Source organism: Psammomys obesus, unplaced genomic scaffold, assembly GCF_907164565.1.
Source record: "Psammomys obesus unplaced genomic scaffold, mPsaObe1.curated_primary_1811, whole genome shotgun sequence".
Lineage (NCBI taxonomy): Eukaryota > Metazoa > Chordata > Mammalia > Rodentia > Muridae > Psammomys > Psammomys obesus.
The window spans coordinates 6,448,912-6,474,295 of record NW_026585686.1 but is presented as its reverse complement, the minus strand read 5'-3'; positions in this window follow the sequence as shown (position 1 = coordinate 6,474,295).

Sequence of the window (25,384 nt, the reverse complement as noted above, 5' to 3'; positions counted from 1 at the left end):
TAGATTGCAGAAGGGACAGAGCGGCCAAAGAAGTTTCTGGGTAGCTTTTATGCATCCCTCAAAATGATTAACTGTGTCCAAGTTGTCCTCTGACAACGTTTTCTGCATCCTTATAGTGTAAGACTTAAAATAAAGATAATGCCCACAAAGGAAAAATTGATTTCTATTCATAGGTGTACATGTTAACACCTGCTTTTCATGCACAGATTAATTTATTAACACATGTTATAGATCTCACTATGAGCAATTTCGATATAAAAATATGAACAACAGAGCAACAGAAAATTACACCTCAGTTAATCTTGGTGTAGTGTTATTTTGTTTTACTTTTTACTTTTTACAATTTACTTATTTTATATCCTGATTGTAGCTCCTTCCCTCATCTCCTCCTGGTTCCACCCTCCCTCTCTCTTTCTCCCCTAGTCCACTGAAAGGGAGAGACCCCATCCCCTGCTATCTGACCCTACCTTATCAAGTCTCATCAGGACTGTCTGGATCCACTTCCTCTGTGTCCTAGCAAGACTTTACTGCCAGGGGAAAGGATCAAAGAGCAGGAAACAGAGTTCATGTCAGAGACAGCCTCTGCTCTCCTTACTTAGGGACTCACATGGAGACTGAGCTGCCTATGAGCTACATCTGAGCAGGGGTTCTAGGTCCTCTCCATGCAAAGGAGACAACTTTCTGAACAGAACACCAACAGCTCAGGCTCTAAGACCAACAATTAATAAATGGGACCTCATGAAACTGAAAAGCTTCTGTAAAGCAAAGGACACTATGATCAGAACAAAATAACAGCTGACAGATTGGGAAAAGATCTTCAATCCTATATCTGACAGAGGGTTAATATCCAGAATATATAAAGAACTCAAGAAATTAAACACCAACAAATCAAATAATTCAATTTAAAAATGTAGTACAGAGCAAAACAGAATTCTTAACAGAAAAATACCAAATATTGGAGAAACACTTAAAGAAATGTTCAACATCCTTAGTCATCAGAGAAATGCAAATCAAAATGACTTTGAGATTCCAACTTACACCCATCAGAATGGCTAAGGTAAAAAACTCAAGTGACAACACATGCTGGAGAGAATGGAAACCCTCCTCCATTGCTGGTGGGAATGCAAACTTGTACAACCACTTTGGAAATCAATTTGATGTAGTGTTATATCCAGACAAGTATGTTTTAAAAGATATTAAAGAAAAATCTAATGTTGCATATTAAATATTTATGTAGTCTATAAAATCATATGTGAGAAAATCACAGCACATAAAAGCATGAAATGTAAACTATGTATAGTAGTTAGTTTTTAAAAAGAGGCTGTTTATTTGTAGACAGTATGTGAGCCTTGGGAGAATTGTGTCTGACTATATAACATTGAAACATTCTCCCCCTGCCCCCAGGGAGAAAAGAAAACCCAGTTGATGACCATACAAAATATTTGCAAATACTGCCACAAAATGTTTTAATTTTATCAGAATTTTAAAACTATTGCAAAAGAATAAGAAAAATATAAACACCACCAAAATACCACCAAAAATACCAACATAAAAAACAGGACAAGTCAGAGAAAAAAAAAATGTGAACAGTTTGAAAGTGGTAAAACTGCATACAACTTTATTTTGAAAAGAGAAATTAACAATATGCTCATAATTATCAAATTAAGCTAAGGGGAGATACTTTTCGATTAGTGACCCTCAAAATGCTTGTTAGCATACCATATCAAAGGAGATAAAATTGGGGTTCCTATAAAATGCAATGGGAATGTGGCTTAGTGTAAACTCCATGGGCAAAATCTACAACACTGATCAAAGTTAAAATCCACATGCCTTCAGGTATGCCCTGAATATATGAAATCTTATGAGCAATTAATATTTCATATGCATAAGACAGACATAGTAATTTTGTTTGAATGAGAATATATGTAGCTGTGATTAACCTTCCAGGAAAAGCTGGTCAAAAGCATTGGGGATGTCTAGATAATGCAATTATTAAAGAGAGTAAGGCAGCCCAGAGGAAGAGGCATAGAAAGTCTCAGTTGTGTAACCAGAGAAAGATGAGGCCCTTGACTGGTGGGTAGTCCCAGCAGGACACACACAACATGGACCAGCACATACATGCAGTGCCTCTTAGAGGCACACAAGGAACTAGTAGCTCTGTAGTTTCTGCAAGAAAAGGAAATTCACTGAGATGTTGATTGGCAGAATAGAAACTTCCTTCTCCATTCACAATTTTGTGCCTTTCCAATTTTATAACAGTTACATATATTCCCTCTTTAAAATGGAAAAGAAAAAGAAAAACAGCAAGTTCTATTGCTCAGTGACTCACTCCATAACTTTGCTTCAGGGGCCCCAGGACACTGTGTCCTCTGCTCTTGCCAACTTTTTCTCTCCTCCAGTTTTTCAGATCTATTCCCTTCCCAGATCTATTTTCTTCCCCCAGGGGTAGCATCTCCATGCGTATAAAAAGAGAGGCACAATATGAACAGAAAGACAATTCTTTGCACGACACAGAAAGATAACCTAGACGCTTTCTTCAGGCCCTTGAGTCCTCCCTTGGCTTCTCTTTGCAGTACTTAGAGAGTTTGGCTTTTGCTTTCCAACCCCACAGCCTGATTTAACTTTTCCATTGTCACTGTTTGGAGAACAGTGAATTGTAGCCCCCTGGAAAGGTAAAAATGTAATGTTTTCAAGTCCCAACCCTTAGACTGGATACCTCAGAGTGTGACCTTATGTGTTCTCACAGAGGCAAGTGGGTGACATTGAGGTCATTAGGGTTTATCTTCATCCTGATTCCTTATCAAAGACGAATCTGAGGGAGAACTGATGTGAGAAGGAACACGGAAGAAGTCACCCGTCTGAAAGTCAGTGAACAACGTCCCCTCTCCCTTGCTGTGAGAGAGAGAACCTGGGACACCTCAACCTCCACAGAGGTCTTGCTAAACTTTGACCTTAGACTCAAATCCTGTAAAAGAGGGAAAAAGTAAAGTTCTGCGGCTCAGTCACTCACTCTATACTTTGCTTCAGGGGCCCCAGGACACTTTGTCCCCTGCTCTTGCCAACTTTTTCACTCTTCCAACTTTCCAGATCTACTCCCTTCCTGGATCTATTTCCTTCCTCCAGGGCTAACATCTCCATGCTCATAAAATGTAAATCTAACTAGCCTTCCTTGAACCTATGTCATTCCATACTTTTTGCAGTTCAGCCAAAACGAAACATTAAGCCTGATAGTTCTCCTAGAAACAAAGAGAGAGACTGATAGTACACACAGGCTAAAACTGTACCTAACCATCTTTCTAAATGGCTGCAAGCATTTGGTTGCTTATGTATACTATAGTTGAACCATTCACTGCATTGCTGGATAGTGTCTTAGTTATGGTTTCTATTTCTGTGAAGAGACACCATGATCATGGCAACTCTTACAAATAATCATTTATAAGGGTTGGTTTACAGTTCAGAGGTTTAGTCCATTATTATCATGGTGGTAATCGTGGCAGTAATCTTGACATGGTAGCTAAGGGTTCTATATAGAGATTGGCTGGCAGCAGGAAGGGAGTGAGAAGCTGGGTCTGGCTTAAACACCTGAGGCCTCAAAATCCATCCTCAGTGACACATTTCCTTCAACAAAGCCACACCTACTCCTCCAAAAAGTTCATACCTCCTCATAGTGTCACTCCCTATGGGCCTACGGGGGCCATTTTCATTCAGACCGCCGCAGACAACACGCAGCTTCCTGTTTTCTACCACTGAGGAAATTCCTTTAAGGTAGACTTTAAGGCCCAAAAGGCAGGAGGCCTTTTCTTATTTGGTGCCTCTTCTAAATGATGCACCTACTACTACTATGAATACAATCTACATGCAGCCCTTAAAAGCCTTCTAGTAGACACAAGTGTCCTGCACACAAGAAGCAGTGATAGAAGCTTAGGAACAATGTGTCTTTTTGGCTTCCCAAACACTCTGAGTACAGAGAGCACACTAGATCTAAATGCACAGTGGCAGGAAAGCTTTGCAAGAGTGGCTGAGTCAAGTCAGAGTCCATCCTCAGTGTCTGTAATCAGAAGTGTTGCTGACTTGTTACATGCTTGTTCTTTGGATCGGCTGGTGACAATATGAGCAATTTTTTTTTCTGCCAAGAGCTGGATATTATATGGTGAGCTTTCTGATCCAAAGGCTCAGGTACAGCCATGCAGTACAGTAGTATGGGCATTATGAAACTGAATGAGCCCTGCTGGGCTTCGGTGAAGCCTTGCTGCTGAGTACTGGAATTGAATTTAAAGGAATTGCTACGAGTTACAAAATATTCCTCTCAAATTTTGTTTCAGTGATTAAAAAATACGCTGAAGCCACACAGTGCACAACCCCTCGTAGCAGAAAAGGAGCCAGGGAGGCTATAGTCTGACAATTCCTGGTGTAGAAATTACTGATTTAATAACCAATTTTGCAGCACATAAAAAAAAAGTTTTTCCTTGGGCTTAAGAGAGAACCCAAGAAAACAGGAAAGACTTTGGAAGTAGGAGAAGACAAGGAACAGGGCAAGAGCCTTCCACAGGGAATCTCTGAAAGACTCTACCCACCAGTGGATAGAAGGAGATACTGAGACCCATAGCCTAACTTTGGGTAGAGTGCAGGAAACCTTATGGAAGAAGAGGGAGATAGAAAGACCTGGAGGGGACATGAATTCTACAAGGAGACCAAAAAAAGCCAAAAAACCTGGGTCCAGGGAAGCCTGCAGAAACTGATACTCCAACCAAGGACTTGAATGGACATAACCTAGAACCCCTGTTCATATGTAGCCCATAGGCTGCTCAGTTTCCAAGTGGGTCCCCTAGTAAGGGAGTCAGGGCCTGTCTCTGACATGAACTCAGTGGCTGGCTCTTTGATCACCTCCCCCTGGGGATTGCAGCCTTACCAGGCCACAAAGGAAGACAATGTAGCCAGTCCTGATGAGACCTGATAGACTAGGGTCAGAGAGAAGGGGAGGAGGACCTCCTTATCAGTGGACTAGTGAAATGACAGAGGGGGAGAATAGGGTGGGTGGGTGGGACTGGGAGGATATGAAGGAAGGGGCTGCAACAGGGACACAAAGTGAATAAATTTTAATAAATAAATAAACAAATAAATAAGAGGGGACCCAAAGATCTTTGGGGTAAGGAGAAATAGATTTCACAGATTGACTAAGGATGGGTGGCATTAAGAACAGGACAGATCAGATGGTATGGGAGGAAGAAAATACTGCGGGGAAACAACTGGAATTGGGGACATTTCAGAGGTGAGGTAGAAACCTAACACGATGGAAACTCCATGAAATCTATGAGAGTAACCCTAGCAAAGACTGCCACTAATGGGGGACATGAGGCCTGAGCTTGCCGTCTTCTGTAAGCAGGCAAGGCCTCAAGTAGAGGGATCAGAACATCAGTCTGAACACAATACCTTTGACCTACAGATTCTCCTGCCTGAAGAGTGTGCTGGGACCAGAGACTAGCAGAATCATCATCAAAGAGACAGACCAAAAAGACTTTATCCATCAACTGATGCAGATGCCGAGTTCCAAAGCTAAACATAAGGTGGAGTTCTGGGAATCCTGCACAGGAAGAAGAGGGAAGAGCAGAGGAACCACCAGGGTTAGGGACACATCAGGAGAACACAGCCCACAGAATAAGCTAACCAAGGCTCATGGGAATTTGCAGAGGTTAGGGGACCTGTAGGGGTCTGATTTAGGCAATCTGTCTATCTTATGACTGAGTAGCTTGGTGTTCTTGCGGAAATCCCAACAGTGAGAGTGAGGGCTGTCCCTGACTCTTTTGCCTAGTTGTGGGATGCTTTTCCTCCTACTGGATTGCCTTGTCCAGCCTTTTTGGAGCTTGTTGTGTTGTATTTGTTTGATGTCCGTGGGAGGCCTACTCTTCTCTGATGGGGGTGGATCTGGGGGAGAAAGGTGTCTTTTTTTTTGTGAGGAGAAAAATAGCAGAGGGGTGGGAGGGAAAACTTCGATCAGTATGTAATATATGAGAAAGAATAAAAATAGATACGTCCTTGAGAAGATACTGATATTCCCTACATGTTTTTTGCTGGCATTTTAAAATTCACAAGGTATCAAGACCACTCTGTGCACCACTGAGTGTGAAAACAGTCAATGGGTAAATTAATGTCTCTGCACATTAACTGCTGTCAATATTGATTCAAATCACAGTTGAGCATATTGCTTAGAGGAACCAAACAACATTCATTCCTATGGTTTTACTTAATGTTGTTCCTGGATCAAGCCAAACCATAACAGCACTTTAGGGACTGTAACTTTACCAACTCTTGTCTTCCTCCATTCTCTCTTCCTCCTTGTATTCCAGATCTTTCTGTCCCCATACTGCTTAACTACAGAGTTCTGCAAGGCAGGAGCTGTGCTTTTGCAAGCTGCAGGGATATAATAGTGAGAAACAGAGAAATGTCTCTCATCTATCAATCTGTTAATGAAGAGCTACTGCTGAGAACATTGTTGATCTCTTCAACAACTGGTGTATCATTTGTATGAAGCTGACATTTGCTGAGCAACAAAAACAATTCTTTGTTTGTTTGTTTGTTTGTTTGTTTGTTTTGGAGGGGAAGTATTTATTTGTTTCCTTGCTTGTTTTTTCTGAGACAGGGTTTTTCTGTGTAGCCCTGGTTGTCCTGGAATTTGCTATGTAGACCAGGCTGGCCCTGAACTCATAATGATCCACCTTCCTCTGCCTCCTGTGTGCTAGAATTAAAGATGTGTGCCACCTCCACCCTGGCTCTTCACTTTGCTTTGCTTTTAAAAGCAGACGTTTTGCTGTGTGAGCTCAGTTTTTTTTTTGTTATTATTATTCTTTCAGTTATACTAGCTCAATGAAAAGTTATATAATTTTCTGTATAGACAATTTGTATTTTATTTTTGTATATGTGCATAATCACATGAAGGCAGGTACCCAAGGAGGCCACAAGAGGGTGTCAGATCCCTGCAGCTGAGGTTTCGGGTGGCTGTGAGTCACTCCATGTGGGTCCTAGGAACCATACCCGGTCCTCTACCCCGGTCCTTAACTACTGAGCCATACACTGAGCCCTTTTTCTGTGAATTTTAATATGATAGATTTTAAGTCACTTTACTTTGCCTCCCTCCTCCCACTTTCTTCATCTTCTAAGGAAAGGACACGAGTTTTAAAAAGAAAAGAACAAGGTGTTGGTGGTATTTTTCATAAGTCCAGGTTTGGGGGTAGTGAGGAGGGTCCCAAGACTTCACATTTGTTATCTACTCTCCCATATATTTAATTATCTTGGGGTGTCTTTTCTCAGTATTTTCCAACACTTTCATTTTAAGTCCCAAGTTTATCTTGCTTTTTAAAAATCTTTTGCCAGTGATTCCATTTGCAAATCTGGGAGTCCCCAAATTGGAGACCTTCCGGTTAGAAGGCCAAGGTCAGAGCAAGTGAAGGTACTTGGGCAGCAGCCTGCATTGGAGATTTATCTGCTAGGTTTCAGGAGTGACAGAAAAGAGCTGGACTGCCTGATGAACCCAATGAACAGAAAAAAAAAAAAAAAAAAAAAAAAAAATCTGTCCAAACACAGAATGCTCATTGCTAGAATTGAGGAAACATTGCCGATTTGTTTGGAGCACATTTAATTATTTTTAAACATATGCAGACCGTAGTTCAGTGAACATGTCAGGGATAATAGGAGAAAAGCAAATGAGGAGAGGCGGCGCTGATTTTGGAGTGACTCTTCTCCACAGCTGTCTGCTGGGGGAAACAGTTCCTTCCAAAGTGTGGCTCCCTGTCTGTCACCTAATGAAATGCAGTGGCAGGATTAATGTCATTAGCTGAGGCCAACATGCTGTTGTAAACAGATATATCCCCGCTCATTTGGGGGAAGTGTTTCTCAGCTCCTGCCCGCTGGCCTGCAAAGGTCACTCCCTAACCTTCTATTAGTTAAATGGGAAGAAATTAACTGGGCTGGAGAATCTTGTGGTCTGTTTGAGGGAGAGCAGGCTCTGGGGAATTTAACACCTAAGTCTGCCCCTCCCTCGCTTCTCTTGCCCTAATTGGAGCTTAAATTTCTTTTCCAAGGGGAAACCTGAGGTAACCAGAGACAATAAAAGCCCTCCAAGTAAATGCATTACAAAAGTAAAAAAAAAAAAAAAAAGGAAGAAAGAAGTAAAAAGTAAAAAAAAGAAAAAAGAAAAAAGAAAAGAAAAGCAGTTTTATTTTGATAAGCACATTAACTACAGAGTATAGAAAAATTAGGGTTGATCTTGGATTGTCCTGTTCATCTCTTCACTGTTGAACAATGAGCGTTTCTCACGTTCTGGAAAGTTGAATGCTCAGAAATGAATATCTTGCTCTTCGCAAGTTCCCAGAAGTGAACACAGCAAACAGAAGCAAAGTATAAAAGTCAGAATTAAATATTCTCAGAAAACATCCAACTCTTGGTTTCTCAAGGACTTGAACTACTGGAAAAAGAGTGGGGAAAGAACGCCAAGAAGAAAGGCATGCACATGCCAAGGACAATGGCAGCTCATAGGTACAAACAGCAAAGCTGAGTTAAATGTAATAATCCCAGAGAGAGGGACAAAGAAGCAGAATAAAGTAAAGAAATAACAAGCGAGGAGAAGGAAAGGAATGTTTGAAGACATCATGACAAGAGAAGCTTGGGTTGACTCAGCATCACACACCACATTGCCTGGGTAAGGACTGCTCTTAACCCTTTGCTTATCAAAGCAGAGAACTCGCTTTATGCTGAGAGCATTCTAATATGGGCAGTGTGGCAGTACGTGGCAGTATCAAAATCATTATGAAGGATAAAGGAAAAAGAAATTCAGAGTCATTTGTATTTTTTATGTTACAAACTTGGTTCTGATCCCTTTATTCCCCCAGTCTTCCTGAGAGTTATGGAAGTTTAATTTTTAAAGGGCATCACAGCAGGCTTAATATTCTCTCCTTAATAGCAGCTCAGTAAGGGGAGGATGGACTGGCAGAAAATACTTCAAAAAATCCAAGAAGAAAGTCAAGGTTAAGAGTCCCTAGGCCCTAGCAACTTTGGGAGAGGAATGATACCTTAGGATCCAATCCTGCGATGCCGATTGTTCTCATTGGTCATCTGCCTGCTTCCCTAGGTCCTACGCCACAGGCATTTGAGAAGGAGACTTCCTTCATGACTTTGTCTCTATGAGATAATCAGGTGCCTGAGATAATCTGCCTTTTGCAGCTTCCTGAGTAATATAGTAACCCCAAAAGGAAAGACCGGTGCCCTACTCAACCAGCTACTTTTGGCCCTTCCATAGTCTTTGAGCCTCCACACTTCTGACTGGGCTAGAGACACCTTTCCCCACTGGTGTGGGCATCTACTGTTCTTGGCGTTTAGATTTAAGCCCTGGCTTACTGGGACGGGCCACTGTTCATAAATCCTGTCTTCTCTAGTCCTGGTGAACCCTGCATATGTCTTATTCCTCCTGCACTGATTTCTTCTCCAGTAAACTGCTCTAGCCCATGGCTACTCAAGGTAGAAAAAGGATAAAGTGAAGCAGAGGTAGAGAAGATGTTTCTGCTCTTTGAGATTTGGCAGTATCTGCCTCTCAAAATAAGATATATTTATAACTTTATTTTTATATTAGCCTTATGATTATGATATATGCACTTAATGTATTAAAGTACAAGTTGGACTTTTGAATCAGAGAAGAGACTAACGAAATGAAAGCCCCCACCCCCTCTCTCTGAAACATATCCTAGGAGATTCCCTGCTGCCTGGCCAAAGCTAGCAGTTCTCATGTGTGATAAAATAAACTCTTCCAGCTGGGGAATGCTGGGGTTATGTTTTTATCTTTGGTGTCTGGTGACTGCATCAACTATAAGAACAAGGCTAGAATGATTTATATGTGTCATTAGAAACTTAAGATTTTTAAGGGTTCGTAAACATGTACAGTATGGGACATATTAGATATACCATTTGGATAATACAAAACACTCATGGCAACCTTGAATTGTTACAAATTTGATCCAGAGAGAAAGTGAGGTATTCCATGGTTGTTTTTTTTTTTTTTTTCTTTTCCTTGGTTGGCCATCGAGTCACATGACCTTCCATAAGATGAAAGGGGTCAAAGGTTTGAGGATCCTGGACTGGAACCATTTAAATTTTAGGATACACTACAGTCACTTACGCAGTTTGTCACAGATCCTGACTGCAGAGATTCTGATTTAGAGGTCAATGTTGAAGGCTGAGAATCTTCACTTTCATGAAGTGCCTCTGTCAAATGCAAAGATTATACATTGTGAGGACGAAGTTTATATAACTCAGGTTGATCTCACCATCATGGCTCCCTAGCATGGTATTTGGAAGGAGAAGTTTATTAGGAAACTATGATGTGTGGCACATAGCGAGCTTAATTTGCTAAGTGCCCTGGCTGATTCAGAGTAGCTATTATCATCATAGCTGCTTCTGCGTGTTGCACACGGAATCTCTGTCTAGACCTGTACAGTCGGAACCATTGCAGAAGATGTGGACATTCTTTCATTTAATTCCTCATATTGGAGTCCAGAACGAGAGAAAAAGGTGAGGGGCTCACGTGGCCGTGTGTGTGTGTGTGTGATTAACATGTGAGCAAGGCATAAACATGGGACATGAGCAAGAAAGGCCGTCCTTTAGAAAGGGACTTTATAGGCGGTGTCGTGTATGTAGCTTAACACACACAAGAAAATCATACATATACATATGTGCGTATGTGTATCTATATTTGTCCGTAGATAGGTAGACAGACAGACAGATAGATAGATAGATAGATAGATAGATAGATAGATAGATAGATAGATAGATAGATAGATAGATAAAGAGGTCAGAGACACAGAGAGTTGGGGGAGACAGAAACTACTATAATATTATACAATTTAGCACTTACCAGTCTGGACCTATACCAAAGGCAATCCACATGGAAAAAAAAAGCTTGCCACTTCAAGGACTGCATAAGGTGACAGAATCCCCTCTATGAAAGTAAATCTCACTCTCACTGCCCAGCTGGCCAATTGTTCCAAGCCAGTAAATCGCAGATTCAACAAACGCATTCAGGAAAAAGAAGGAGATGAGTAATCCCAAGCTGTGCCGATAAGAAGGCCAGGCAAAGTCTTTGAATTTGTGCACAATGGATTAAATACCTTTCATCCATTCACCCTGCTAAGCAAGCAACACCAGGAAACTCATTTTCCAATTAGTCAGCAGGTTTCGGCGTCATTACCTTGGAGATCAGATTTGCTACCATTCAAAAATGCATCAGAGACAGTGTAGGAAGAGTTAAGTGCCGTTCCTGGCATGTGGGGTCTGGGAGGAGGTGAAATGAGATTAGCTCCAGGAAAATGGGATGGTTTACATTACCGGAGGGGCTCTACCTGGCTCCAGGCTTAACAGTGAACAACGCTCTCAGCATATGGCATTACAATGGATTAGTGATCAAGTGCGATTAATCCTAATAGATCGTCTTCTGAACCTCAGTGGCTTGTTAGGTGAGAAAAACAATTGTCTGTCCCCAAAGTGTCAGGTGAAACTCTCATTTGAGGTAAGACTACCATGTGGAGATGGGTCTCCATCTGGTGGCTTCCTTTTGTGAAACTCCACCAGAAGGTGTTTTAATGAGGCTTTTACAGCAGGCACCACCTGCCACTAATCCGCCCCTCTAAAAAGGTGTAATTGAGGGTTGGTTTTACAGTATGGCTCATAGCCTAACCTTGGGAATTCATCAAGAAATGCAAATCTGGGTGGGATGGTGTAATCACGAAATGCCATTTTGGCTTTTGGTTTAGACTGAAGTGGTTATAGAAATTTGTGGTTGGTTAATTATAACCAGCTATATAGTAGCTTCCCCTTTCAGTTAGATTAATACGTGTGTCATCTCGGAATTAAATAACCAAGTTGATGGTGACCACATGTCTTCATTCAATTCTTTGCACATGTAAAGAGTTGCAGGGCTGCTCGTGGTTCACACAATTTAGAGGTTTCATTTACACGATTAAGGTTTAACTGGTTCGGATTTACTGTGTGTTTGTCTCTTGATCTATGCTTCAATCCTACAGTGCATTATTTCAATGAGACATGAGCAAATTACAAAATCACAGACATGTTTTCAATTGGCAGTACCAAAGGAAGAGAGTTATTCTCCTTTCTCTCTCTTAAACACTCAGATTCTTGTCCCCCGCAGAATTTTGTTCCAGTGTTCTCCTGGCATGTTGCTTTTCTGATTACCAAGGATGGGGTCTGAAATCTAAGATGCTGCAGAAGAGAGAATAAAATAAAACAACTTAGATACCTTAAATCTCTCAACCGACGTGAACGGAGTCACTCCCATGTATCCAGCACAATGCCACAGACTGGGAGTAAGAAAAAGAACAATGAGCTTGCACGGACCCTGCCTCCCCATAGCATAGACTGCAGCTCGCCTGGTGTGTTTGAATGTATTTCTGGAAGTCATTTATTTGCCATACTGATATCATCTCAGTATCAGAGTCAGAAACCTAGCACATGCAAACAAATCCAGAAAAATATTGCGTGTGATTAGACAGATTTTACTTCTATATAATCTCAATTCAGAAGAAAAAAATGAAATGCAGAGCCCCCCCTTTACATGTTTTGAATTACTAGCTTAAAAATGAAATACCACAACAAAAGTACATAACCCAAAATATCTAAAGCCACAAAGTTGGCTTTCAATTCAAGTTTGGGATGGCATTTATAGATAGAAAACATGATTTGAAGAAAAGAATCACAAATTGTTGGCACAAAGGTCAATTTTGACCTGGAGTTTTATATTTGGGCTTTTGTTGTTTCTGTTTGTTGGTCTGCACAGGGTGTACATATTTTAATACAAATTTCAATCCATATGTACATAATGTACTCTTTCTTGTTTGCCAAAGGGCCCATTTACTCTCTAATCTCACACCCATACACATTAATAAAATTCAAGTCCAGATCTAAAATAATGAGGCTGATTTTCACACACCCCTGTGAATTGACTATCGAATCAATCCAGGAGCATGTCTGCATGCATGTGTCGTTTGCTGAAGCCCCAGGGGATCAAGGGAGATAGCAGGCACCCTCCCAATTAGCAGGATCACAGGCGCCAAATCTGCCACTCCTACAAGTAAATATTTTATTATCTTCTTGCTCTCATAGTCCTAGCATCCTTGTAGTACAGCAAGGAAGCAGGGCTGGAGCAGCAGGCTAGGTGAGGGAATGATTAGGATAAGCCATTTAACCTACTTTCCACTCAGGGAAAGGTTTATGATCAGAGCGTGCAAACCTTTAGCTGCTCCCCCTTTCCTAATGTTCTCCAGGATTTGAGTCTCCAGGACATGAATCACAAGAGCTGATTCTGCCAAAGAAAAAGAGTGCATGAACTTTGTTCTTCCATGGCCAAAAGAATGAATTCCACTTTCTCTCTTTAGCTCTAGATAAATTAGAAAAATTGGTCTATCTTTCTTCCAAAGTATTCCATCAGACTTTGTTTAATGTAGAGAAAATAACAGTTGCCTAAATGTTGCACGGTTGCCTGGCATGCAGCCTATGGCCTGTCACTGGTTTTAGCCATGCATTTCATCAGGCATGCATGCACCTTCTCCCTGACTCTGATTCTTTACTTATTTCTCTTATGGCACTGGCCCCATATCCAGACCCACTGCACAGAGTTTTTATGGGTCCAGAAACTATCCTTAGAGTTCCTTCCATGTCTTGGGTAGGCTTAACTCCTCTGGTCCTAGTGGCACTCATGAGCTCTGTACCACCCCTAACAGGCTTTCCCTCTTCACTCAGCTCACAGTCTCTGTCAAAAACTCTATCTCCCTCTAGTCCAGTCCACATTCTCAGAGCCCAAGAACTTTGTTGTAAAATGTTCTTTTGTGCCTGTTGATTTGGAGCTTTTAAGTGTGAGGTCTTAATCCAAAAGAATAAAGCTGGCTTGTCCATTTTCTGTCCTCAGCTCCGCACCCGTTTCCCTCAGAGCACAGGTCTCAGACTGAGGCTTTTTAAGTGGAGCAGGGAGTGTGAAGTACAAGAGCAGACCTCATGATGCCCCACAGCCACACTGTGCTTTGTGACTACTTAAGGCAGGTTTAGAGGGAGAAAAAAAAAAGTTGTTGATTTCCAGTAGGCACATCTACTCATGTAAATGAATTGTGAGAGTGAGAAAGACTGGGGAATGTACTATATTAAAAATCTTGGGGAGTGTGGTTTGGGTGTGCTTCCTGGTGTTTGTAAGAAGTAGCATGGGGGGAGAAGAGGGAGAGAGAGTGGGATTGGGAGGGGAAGAGGAAGGGAGCTACAAGTGGGATACAACATGAATAAACTGTAATTAATAATAATAAAAATGTCTTTAAAAAAAGAAATGGCAGTGATCAAAATGGAGATTCGCTAACAAAAGTTTGGAGATACCATCTATATGTAAAAACCAGTGGATAATTGATTTTTTTCACTCAACTAAAAGTCAAACCAATTTCTCAAAATTTTTTTCTTCCTCCACAAACACCCCCTACATGTTACGTTGATTGGATTCTGTATGAGATTTGTATGATGCCATGTTTTTTTTTTTTTGCTTCTTTCCCACTCACTTTCTTCCATCAGTCATATCTTTGTTCTGTTCTTTAGATTTCAGCATTCTGCCTTACCTGTGATCTCCCCAAGAACTCTGTAGTGTGCCATTTCTCCTCCAGAGAGCCCACCTGTAAATTAGTTTTTTCCTCTCAGATTTTCTACATGAATCCCCCAAATGAGGTTGGCTTACCTTGACATTTTATTGTTATCTGGCATTTACCTTCCTCCTTGGTGTGCCACATATGTTTCTAACTTAGGCCAGGAAAGTTTTAAGAAGAGAGGAGAAGTGAAGCGTAAAGTAGAGGAGGGCTGAAAGAAGCAACGAAAAGCAGATAAACAGAGTTTTTAAAACCCTTGCTTCTATTTTTAGAGAAATCTTTAGATGGCAATTCACATATATAATAACATCAAAACATAAGCGTCATGAAAACGTGATAAATTTCTGTATAGCATAAAACCTGCCCAGCCAAGACATGGAACCAGGTCTAATGGATATCCCTGGAAACGAGCTCGCAGATCTGGCTGGGTGCACTCACAAAAGTGCTTACGAGGCGATGTACACAGAAGAGTCCTGAACCAGCACTAGGGCTTTTGATTCAGTGGAGTTGAGTTGAATTCCAGGAACACCACTCACACTGATTGCGGTACTGCAGTTGAGACAGGAGGCTTTAAACTTGTGGGCCCTTTCATCAAAATCTTCAGTGCCTTCCTTGTCTATTGGAGAAGCCAATGGAGGAGTTTCAAAGATGGATGTGTCTACAGGAGGAAAATCTTGCATAGAGGAACTGTAAATTTCATGGATGACTTTTTTTTAATTTAGTTTAAATAATTTAATTTAAGGAAGAGCTGTCTTGGACCAGCATTAAGCTTAGAAAGAACACATTCAGCCTCAAAGCAGTTACTGTCCAGTCACTGAAACAAATGAAATGATTGCAAGAAATTCAGGCCAGATATGTAATGTGGATCCTAAGACTGTTTACAGAGCCTTGTGGGAAGACTTAGGGTTTTCAGGCCAAGAGTGGTTTGTGTACACAGTTTGCCAACGTGCACCTTAGAGAATCCCCGAACTTGCTGGCTACGGGTGCGAACACTGCACTGCAGCCTGAGGGAGGCAGCTCACAGCATGCAGGCTGTCACCCTGCCCTTTCTGCCCCCTTACACTCCTGCTAGTTCCTCGGAGAGGACGAGGAAATGCCACTCACAACACCGGGGCTGGCAGCCCTGTACATGCTGAAATTATCAAAAAACACTTAAGTACTCATATTGTCAAGCTGAAATGAACTTGGAACAGGAGCCGGCCAGAATCACCCCCTTTAGTTTAATTTTGGGGAGAAAGTGTTGTTTAAGGCCACTCTATTGTTTTATGAACACAAACAGTCACACTGACTTGAAGCAAAAGTACTCAGACATGAAGGACAATGGCAGTGCTCTAGCTTTGGTGGAAACACACACACACACCCGTGCACACACTCACTCACAGAGACAACATCATTTGTTCATTCAATCAGGCGATCATTATTAGCCAAGTCAACTAGTAATTGAAATTTAAGGTTTTTTTTTTTTTGACCCAACATAACTAACAAGAAAGAATGTAGCAGACAGACATGAGTTAATATACAGGATTAATATAAGCACCATTCTGTTTAATCTATAAATTCACACACATTCACTCTGAAGCTTGTTCTTAAGGTTATCAGATGTATTGAACCTTCACTTCCGGCAACCCAGCCTCTGTGTCTCAGGAGAATGAACCTCTCCTTCTTTTTTTTCTAGCCACAGAACTTTCAATTCTGACAGTGTGTGACTTCATCCCTGATTGATCTTGAACTGGCACGAATTAAAAGGTTCTCCCGAATGAGAGGTTCCATGGAAATAGGCATCTTTCATCTTTGGAGGCAAAGAAGTCCTGTGCCACATGGAGGGTGGCAGTTCCTTTGATCAGCATCTCTTTGCTGGAGCCCAGAAACTGAGTCACCCTACCAGGCAGAGCATACAATAGGCAGCCAGTATCCCAGTGGAAACGATGCTCAGGGATGGTTGGGAATTTCCATCAGAGCATCTTAATCCAGTCACTTGAGTTGTCACCATGAGTTCCACTAGACCCATTAAAATGACTTCAGGTCACCTCCACTGAGCTTGCCTACTCACTCCAAAAAAATTATCCTAATCCCCTTAGCAGACCCAATCCCTTAACACTTATGAAGTGCCCTCCTATGCAGGGTGCTGACATTTTCCAACAACACTGGCCTCTTTGAAATGCCAATCAAAAAGCCATCTTGTTAAAATACATGACCCTCTCTGCAAGTATAAACAGACCTTCATACATCATCGCCACCACCATCATTAAAAAGCACTCATAGTACACCCACCTGTGTGTGATGCTGTGCTGCTGGGCCCAGCCTAAGCAAGTGTCTCAAGTGCTGACCTCAGGAAGGACCAGTTAAAAACCTGCCACTTCAAGGTTCTTCTGTTGCTTATTTAACAGTCTGCGCCCCTAGGCATGGGCCTCCAGTAGACCATTTCTGGTGGCTAGGTAATTGCTTCAAGAGGATTAATTAGCTGCTCAACATAGCAGCTCTTGGAATAGTCTCACGTGACAAAGCTCAGCATTATAAAGTTTTACCAAAATGCTGCTTCCCAGAACTTTAGGCACCTCTCCCTGGTCCTCAAGCACTTGGTTCTCTGGGAGTTGATTCTGAGGTCTCTTGTACAGCTTTTGTCTTCTTCCTCCATGTTATTCTTTCAACTACTCACCACTAAGGAAGGAAGGTGGAGTGAATACAATTAATGATGATCCAGTCTTTGTGATTCTGGCAATCAGGGGTTTTAGAATTATCTATTGCTCTATTGCTTAATGCTTAGGTAATTTTGGAGAAACCTTCTGAGACAATGGTTCCTCCCATATAAAATGGTAATCATGCGCAAAGACAGAAGCTGTTCTGAAGATTAATTAAAGCAATATGTTCTAAAGATATAATATCTGAGTCTTGGTGGCATTAGGATCCCAATATTACACCGACAAGATATAATAGACAAGACTACCATTATTTCTCAAATACAAGATGATACATGAAAAGGTCTGTTTTTGAAACTTGGAAGGCTTTGCAGAAATATATAATCAAAGCTAGGCATGGTGGCTTATGTAAAAAGCAATTTACAATTATGAAAGGGGCAGAAGAGCATGGAAAACTGCACAACTTCATGAAAATAAGGGATATAGTAGAATTTTGCAATGCTCAGGGAAGATTAGGGCAAAGGCTGAGTGTGTGGAGAATAGAGAACATTCCCTAGGAAGAGGAGGAAGGTAAAACATGAGACAGAGAGAGGCAGATGGAGAAGATCCACTTAACTGGCCATTTATTCATCAGTTTCCTTGTCCTTCATTCAACAAGAGTTTACTGTTGTCTCACCTATGGCTGACACCATGTTTGGAATATTTATGTGATCCCTGATGAAAGAAGAGATATATAAGGTGAAATAAGAATGGATATGGATGCATGAATCTCAGTCTTGCCTGCATGACTTTAAAGTTCTTATTCTACATTTTGTACCTTAGGTACTCCAACTGGGGCAAAAGAGGTGCATATGTCCTATGAACTTAAAGGTTGATACAAAAAAATAGACGAGACAGTTCTTCAAATATGGCTCAGAGCCGGGCATGGTGATGTGTGACTGTCCCACACTGAGAAAGCTGAGGAAGGGAGGCTCCAGGCAAGATGGAGCTATATGTGACAAGAACCTGTTTCAACAACAACAACAACAACAACAACAAAAAGACCAGAACCAACATTTTTTATTTAAATATATTTTAAAACTTTCTTCTTGCCTTTTCCCACAATGCAAGTTGAATCTCTCCCCAGTAGTCACATTCTTTGCATCATGGAAAATGTGAAGATATCACAGAAAGCACATCTGAAGACGTGATCTCCTTTCTAATCAGTTTTGACATTCTTAACTTAGTGACAAGAATGAAATAGATCCCCTACCCCAGAGTTCAAGAAATCTCTACAAATGCCTGTGACCTACTTCTGCCTGTCTTACCCCATTGTATCTCTTCAAGAGTCTGGCAGTAATAGGTGCCAGACATGTCAAGGATATTAGAAAGTGTATTTTATCACTGGATGCTTTGATTCAAAATATGATATGTGCAGGACAAGCAATCTCAAAAAAGAAAAACAAGGATATATAGGTGGGTGTTCCTGGAAAAATCCTTTGAATTCACTAGTTTCTCACTCCGCATCACTCTCCAGTTCTGACTCAATATCTAGTGTTAAATCTGCCCCATCCAAACAAGCCTCCAGAACTTCACAGGTTCTTTTCTGGCAAATGGGAACAATAGTGCTCACTGAAGTGCACGCATCATCAAAAGAAAACGAGGCCAGTTTCTTAATATTCTAGAACAATTCTGCCTAAAGCAACCTTTTAAGTCTCATATCATAGCATCCTTTATCGTTTAAATTAAAATTTTCATTACATTTATTTATTATAAAGGATGGCATACCACAGTGCACATGGGAGGCCAGCAACAACTTATGGGAATCAGGCCTCTCCCTCAGACATGTGGGCCCCAGATGGAATTCAGGTCATCAGGCTTGGCTGAAAGTACCTTCAACAGCTGAGCCATATTGCAGTCCATTAATCCTTCCTCATTTTGATTATGGATCTCTCTACAGCTTGAAACCTCCTTCCTTATTCACCTGCTCATTTTTCCAGTTGGTCTTTCTCTTGCTCATTACAATATAAGATCTGAGAGGATAGAGACAAAATCTGTAATACATCAGGTTTCACCAGCTCTTAGGAGGCATTCAAGCCCATGAATGTTTGTAGAATGTGAAGGAGACCATTTGATTAGTGATAAGCACTCATGACTACTTTCTTACCTAGGTATTCAAATTCATAGTTTTTAAATCTACACACGATTCATTTTAATCTTTATATATATATATGTGTGTGTGTGTGTGTGTGTGTGTGTGTGTGATTACCACAACACTGTGGAGTGGTAGTCTCTGCAACTGAACCCAGAAACTTATACCCAGTTTGTATTCCTTCCATAATATGGCAGCTGGCTACCCATTCACTTCTCTTGCTCATAAGATGATTGTCATTCTCCCTTACCCTGCTCTGGTTAGAATCTACTCAGTAGCTGCAGCCCACTTCCCAGCTTACACCTACCACTTCTGTGTTCCCAGCCGGTGATAACCATGCATATTCTGATTTTGTTATGAATCCTCTCTACAATGTTGTGGATCTAGTAAATCAGCTTTTTCAGAGATGCTAGTTTCCTTATTGAAGCATCGAACCCTGAGCCCTGATCTCCAATGACGTAAGTCTTCCCAAGCAAACACCACAGATCTTATACTCTAAAACCAGGAGGTCGAGGACACACATGAAGTTGCCTGCCCTTCCCTCCCCCCCAGCTGCATTGCCGAAGGGTGACTAGCAGCCACGGCTTCCAGCTCAGACTGCTGAAATGGGTCTCCATGGTCTTTGGCAGTGTTAATTGCAAGCTCCTTCTATCATGCCAGCCAGGCTTCTTCATCAGAAAGACCACACACATCATGTGGCAGTTTCTCCCGGTGCTACTGCTGCAGAGACCACATTTGGCAGCAAGCAGCTGCATTTTAAAAGATGTTTTTATTTGCTTTAGCATTAGGTTTATTATGCCTTCCTCTATCCTCATGCAGACATTTGGGGACAGAAATATGTTTTCTTTCTTTCTTTCTTTCTTTCTTTCTTTCTTTCTTTCTTTCTTTCTTTCTTTCTTTCTTCTCCATTTGTGGTAGCAGTTTATTAGGTTCCCAAGTACTGTGTCCAGTGAGATTATTGGAGAAGGGAGCCCAAAGCTGAGTATACTGGCCTGTGATTATATTCTGGGGTGTGGGCACAAGGACCTGCTACATGGGAAAGGAAGACCATGGGGAAAGTAATCTGCCTCTATCTGAAGTCTGTGACTGAGTTCAGTTCTACAGCACTGTTCCACGTGACCTGAGTCATACTCATACATAACTTCTTAATTCTCCCTTAAGAGCTCCCCAAAGGGAGCCTTGGTTGTGACAAGCAAGCTTCTGTGACTGATTTCCTGAAAGAAAATGCTCTACATCACTTTTCTGCCTAATTTAACTTGATCCTTCACTAACCGGAATTTAGCCAGCTACTCTGTGAAATGACACAAAATCACATTCCCAAGGTCTGTACTATGCCATTCATCAGGATGACTCTCTTGCTGTCCACTGTGGGTGTCCTCCTGCTACACCATAAGACCTAGGGGAACACAAAAGAGCCAAACCACTAAAATAGCTGCTGTAGAAAGCACTGTGGTCATAGGGCCAATGCCAATGCCAAAGGCATGCAGCAACTGAAATGCAGTTGTTCAATCTGGCAACACGACATGGCATGTGGGCCTTTCAGAGTCAGTGAACCGAGTGGGATGATGAAGGTTTTCATCTTATAGAACTTGTCCTGAGATTGGAATTGCTAGACTGAATCCTCTTTCTTCAAGAGATTAACTGCAAATAGCTAGTAGGGACTCATGTAGTGAGAAAATTTTGTTCTTTCTCTTCCCTTTGGTGCCACAGAGATTCAGGTGGAACAAAGACACAGGTACCCAAGATCCCCCAGGCTTTCTCCAGCTTCATCCGAAAAGCCACGGCAAAGGAGTCTCCTAGGCAGCATGTGAATAACAGGTCTTTGTTCTTGGGGGTCAGAATCAAAGTTTCCTATCAAAACAAACAAACAAACAAACAAACAAACAAACACACAAAAAACCAAAACTTACACTCATTTCCAAAGTTGTTTTTTTTTCTACCACTTAACTCTCCCAAGTAATAAGAACAATCTCTTCAGTTTAATAGGATACACTGAATTCTTTCACAAAATTCAGATGCTTAGTATGTCAGATAATGATCCTATTGGGAAACAGGGTCTATACACACACACCCATACATATATATGCATATATTTGATCATATATATATTTATATATATATATATATAATCAGTTAAGTTGAAATGAAATTACAGTAGAGTTTAATGTGTGTTTTACCCCATAAGACTGTTAATCTTATGAAAAGAGATACTGACCAGAGAGACAAATAAGGAGAACAGCATGCGAACAGCACGGTAGAGCTAGAGCAAGAAGCATCAAGGATACCAAGGGATACCCAAATCATCAACAACTAGGGGCATTCAGGAGGATGACTTCCCTTTGCTTCCAAGGAAGGACCAAAGTCACCTTCTGGGTGTGGTGCACAGCTTCTGGACAAGTCTATGAGAGAGAAGGTTTCTGCCCTTCATTCTGTTTGTGATGCTCATTGAAGCAATCTTAGCAAACTAATCCATACAGTAACTGCCTTCTGATCTTTGTGCTTTCACTACCCAAATTATTGTTCTTGGGTCAATTATCTTCACAAACTTCCCAGGCAAGTTTCAGACAAAAAGACTGAAAGTTGTAAAAAATGAACAGATCTTGTTACACTATTTTCAGTTTCTTGTCACTGTTTTTTTAAATTTTTTTTAATATTAAAGTAATTTTGTATCCCTGCTGTATCCCGCTGCCTCATTCCCTCCCAATCCCACCCTTCCTACCCTATCTCCTCCCTGCCCCTTTCCAGTCCACCGATAGGGGAGGACCCCCTCCCCTTTCATCTGACCCTGGTTTATCAGGTATCTTCAGTACTAGCTGCAAAGTCCTCCTCTGTAGTCTGGCAGGGCTGCTCTTCCCTTGGTGTGGGGGTAGGTCAAAGAGCCAGCCATTGAGTTCCTGTCAGCAATAGTCCATTTTCCCCTTACTAGGGTACCCACTTTGATACTGAGCGACCATGGGCTACATCCAAGCAGAGGTTCTAGGTTATATCCATACATGGTCCTTGGTTGGAGAAACAGTCTCATAAAAGACCCCTGTGCCCTGATATATTTGGTCATTGTGGAGCTCCTGTCCTCTCTAGATCATATTAACTTCCCCTTCACTCTGCCGAAGGTTTGATTATGAGTCTCAGTATCTGCTTCGATACACTGCTAGGTGGAGTCTTTCAGAGGCTTTCTGTGGTAGGCTCCTGTCCTGTTACTTGTTTTCTCCTACATCCAATGTCCATCGCATTTGTCTTTCTAAGTGAGAATTGATCATCTTACCCCGGGTCCTCTTGTTTATCTTCTTTAGGTGTATAGATTTCAGTATGTTTATCTTATCTTATAGGTCTATATAAGTGAGTATATACCATGTGTGTCTTTCTGCTTTTGGGATACCTCAGGATGATTGTTTCTAGGTCCCACCATTTGCCTGCAAGTTTCATGATTTCCTCATTTTTAATTGCTGAGTAGTATTCCATTGTGTAAAAGTACCACAATTTCTGTATCCATTCCTCAACTGAGGGACAAAGCTTCTATAAAGCAAAAGATACTGTTGTCAGAACAAAATGACAGCCTACAGACTGGGAAAGGATCTTCACCAACCATACATCTGAGAGAGGGCTGATATCCAGTATATATAAAGAACTCAAGAAGTAAAAAAGCAACAAATCAAGCAATCTGGTTAAAAAATGGGGTACAGAGCTAAACAAAGAATTCTCAGTAGAGGAATACAGAATGGCAGAGAAACACTTAAAGAAATGCTCAAGCTCCTTAGCCATCAGAGAGACGCAAATCAAAACTACCATGAGATTTCACCTTACACCCATCAGAATGGCTAAGATCAAAAACTCAAGTGAGAACACATGCTGGAGAGGTTGTGGAGACAGGGGAACCCTCCTCCATTGCTCGTGGGATTGCAAACTTGTACAACCATTTTGGAAATCAATCTGGCATTTTCTCAGACAATTAGGAATAGTGCTACCTCAAGATCCAACTATACCACTCCTAGTCATATGTCCAAATGTTGCTCAAGTACCCAACCAGGGCATTTGTTCAACCATGTTCATAGCAGCTTTATTCATAATAGCCAGAATCTTTTCACTGTTTTTAACAAGGCCCTGCATTAATCACAAAGTTTTCAATGTCCTCCTGAGAAAAAGGGGACAGGAAGATACTAAAGAATGGAAAGTCTGAAACCGTTACTGTGATGGAGACTTGTGTATACATTGCTGTGAGGAACAGCATCAGTAAGAAGATGAGCCGGAGATGCAGTGTACTATGGTCAAAATGGAAAGATGAAGCGATGCCTGTGCGTACCCGCTTCAGTGATCAGAAACTCCACTTGTGTCTATAGTTGCTAAAATATCTCTTTTTTTCAGATTAAGAAATTAACCAGAAACTTCAGAGTCTATTCTTAGATGAGGAGAAGTTTCCACACAGTTTATATGTAACCAAGTAGTCCAGGAAGTGGGCTGTAGTGAATGTTTTGTTATCCCCTCATTCCTCTCTTCATGAATGAGACACATGTGTCCTTCTATGCCAAGAATGATGGCTGCTCAGAGCTCACTGCAGACCCTTTTATTTAGCAATGCCTGCACTTGAAGAGAACTCCCTTACCTCTGGTCACACTCCATCTAGGGGACAACATATATACCAGGAATGAAAAGCCATCAGACAGCAGTCATAACTCTTTTTTATTGCTAGCTCACTTTGTCCTGTGACAGACACATCCCCTGTTTGAAGTTCAGGAGCTCCAGATCTTCAACACAGAGTTCAATAGGCAGAAAGTATAAATTATCCAAGTGAAAAGAGAGGAGGACCACATATTCTGCCTAGTAAAAGATAGTGTTGTACCATGGCCATTGATTTAGTGTATATTCTCGTCAGGAGGACATAACCCCTTATTCATATGTCCTCTCCAAAATGGCACTTAAGATATGTTTGGAAAATGCCTGTCCCTCTAATTCAGTAGTTCTCAACCATGAGTTGCGACCCCTTTGAGGGTTTTAATGAAATTTTCACAGGGGTGGTCTAACACCATTGGAAAACACAGATATTTACATTGTATTTCATAACTAGAAAAATTACAGCTATGAAATAACAACAAAACAATTTCATGGTTGAGTCACCACAATACAAGGGACTGTATTAAAGGCTCACAGCATTAGGAGCCTTGAGAAGCACTTCTGTAATTGATAATTCTGGCATCTTCTCAGCAGATCAGTGAGTACTTTGATACGCAGATCTGGAACATTTGCGAAAAGCCTTCTTCTGATGCAAAGTAAACATTTTTTAGGGGGTGGACACTGCCAGATGATGTATCATCTCATATTGACATCAAATGACCTTCATATAATGGTCTTTGCTGAGCCACAAAGAGCAAAGGCATCATACCCATGTTCAAGATGTATTGGTTTAGTCAAGGTAAACTGCTGTTTCTCCTAAGGTGGGAAAAGGCTGGTTTATTCACCTTGCAGTCAAGTGGTTAGTGGCTCTCCTTAGTAAAGCTGACGCTCTGAGACTCCCTTCTCTGACACTGCTGGGTTGGACACTCAACAGTAACAGCGGCTAAATCCTTCTGTGCTGTAATCACTACATCAGTCATGGGCTAACTGTACAAATACTGGGATCCCAGATGACCCAGACCGAATCCTAGATGTGTCCATTCTGTATGATAAAATATAACTTCTGGGTTTATCACATCTCATGACTTTGTACATCTTACAAAACCCAAAATATGAAGGGGAATTCTGGTCTCAAGTCACTTTGTAGTTTATCATCATCCTGCCAAGGCAGGAACACGCAAGGAACCAGGGCATAATTTTCTGGTGCAGATGGCATACCATTGCTCCCTGAACATGAGTCTACACTGGTTCTCTTACTGTGGCTCAACCATAAACATTGTATAGACTCTTTCTATGCTACAATTATCTCTATCAGAATGCTATATGTTACTATGCAATACCCC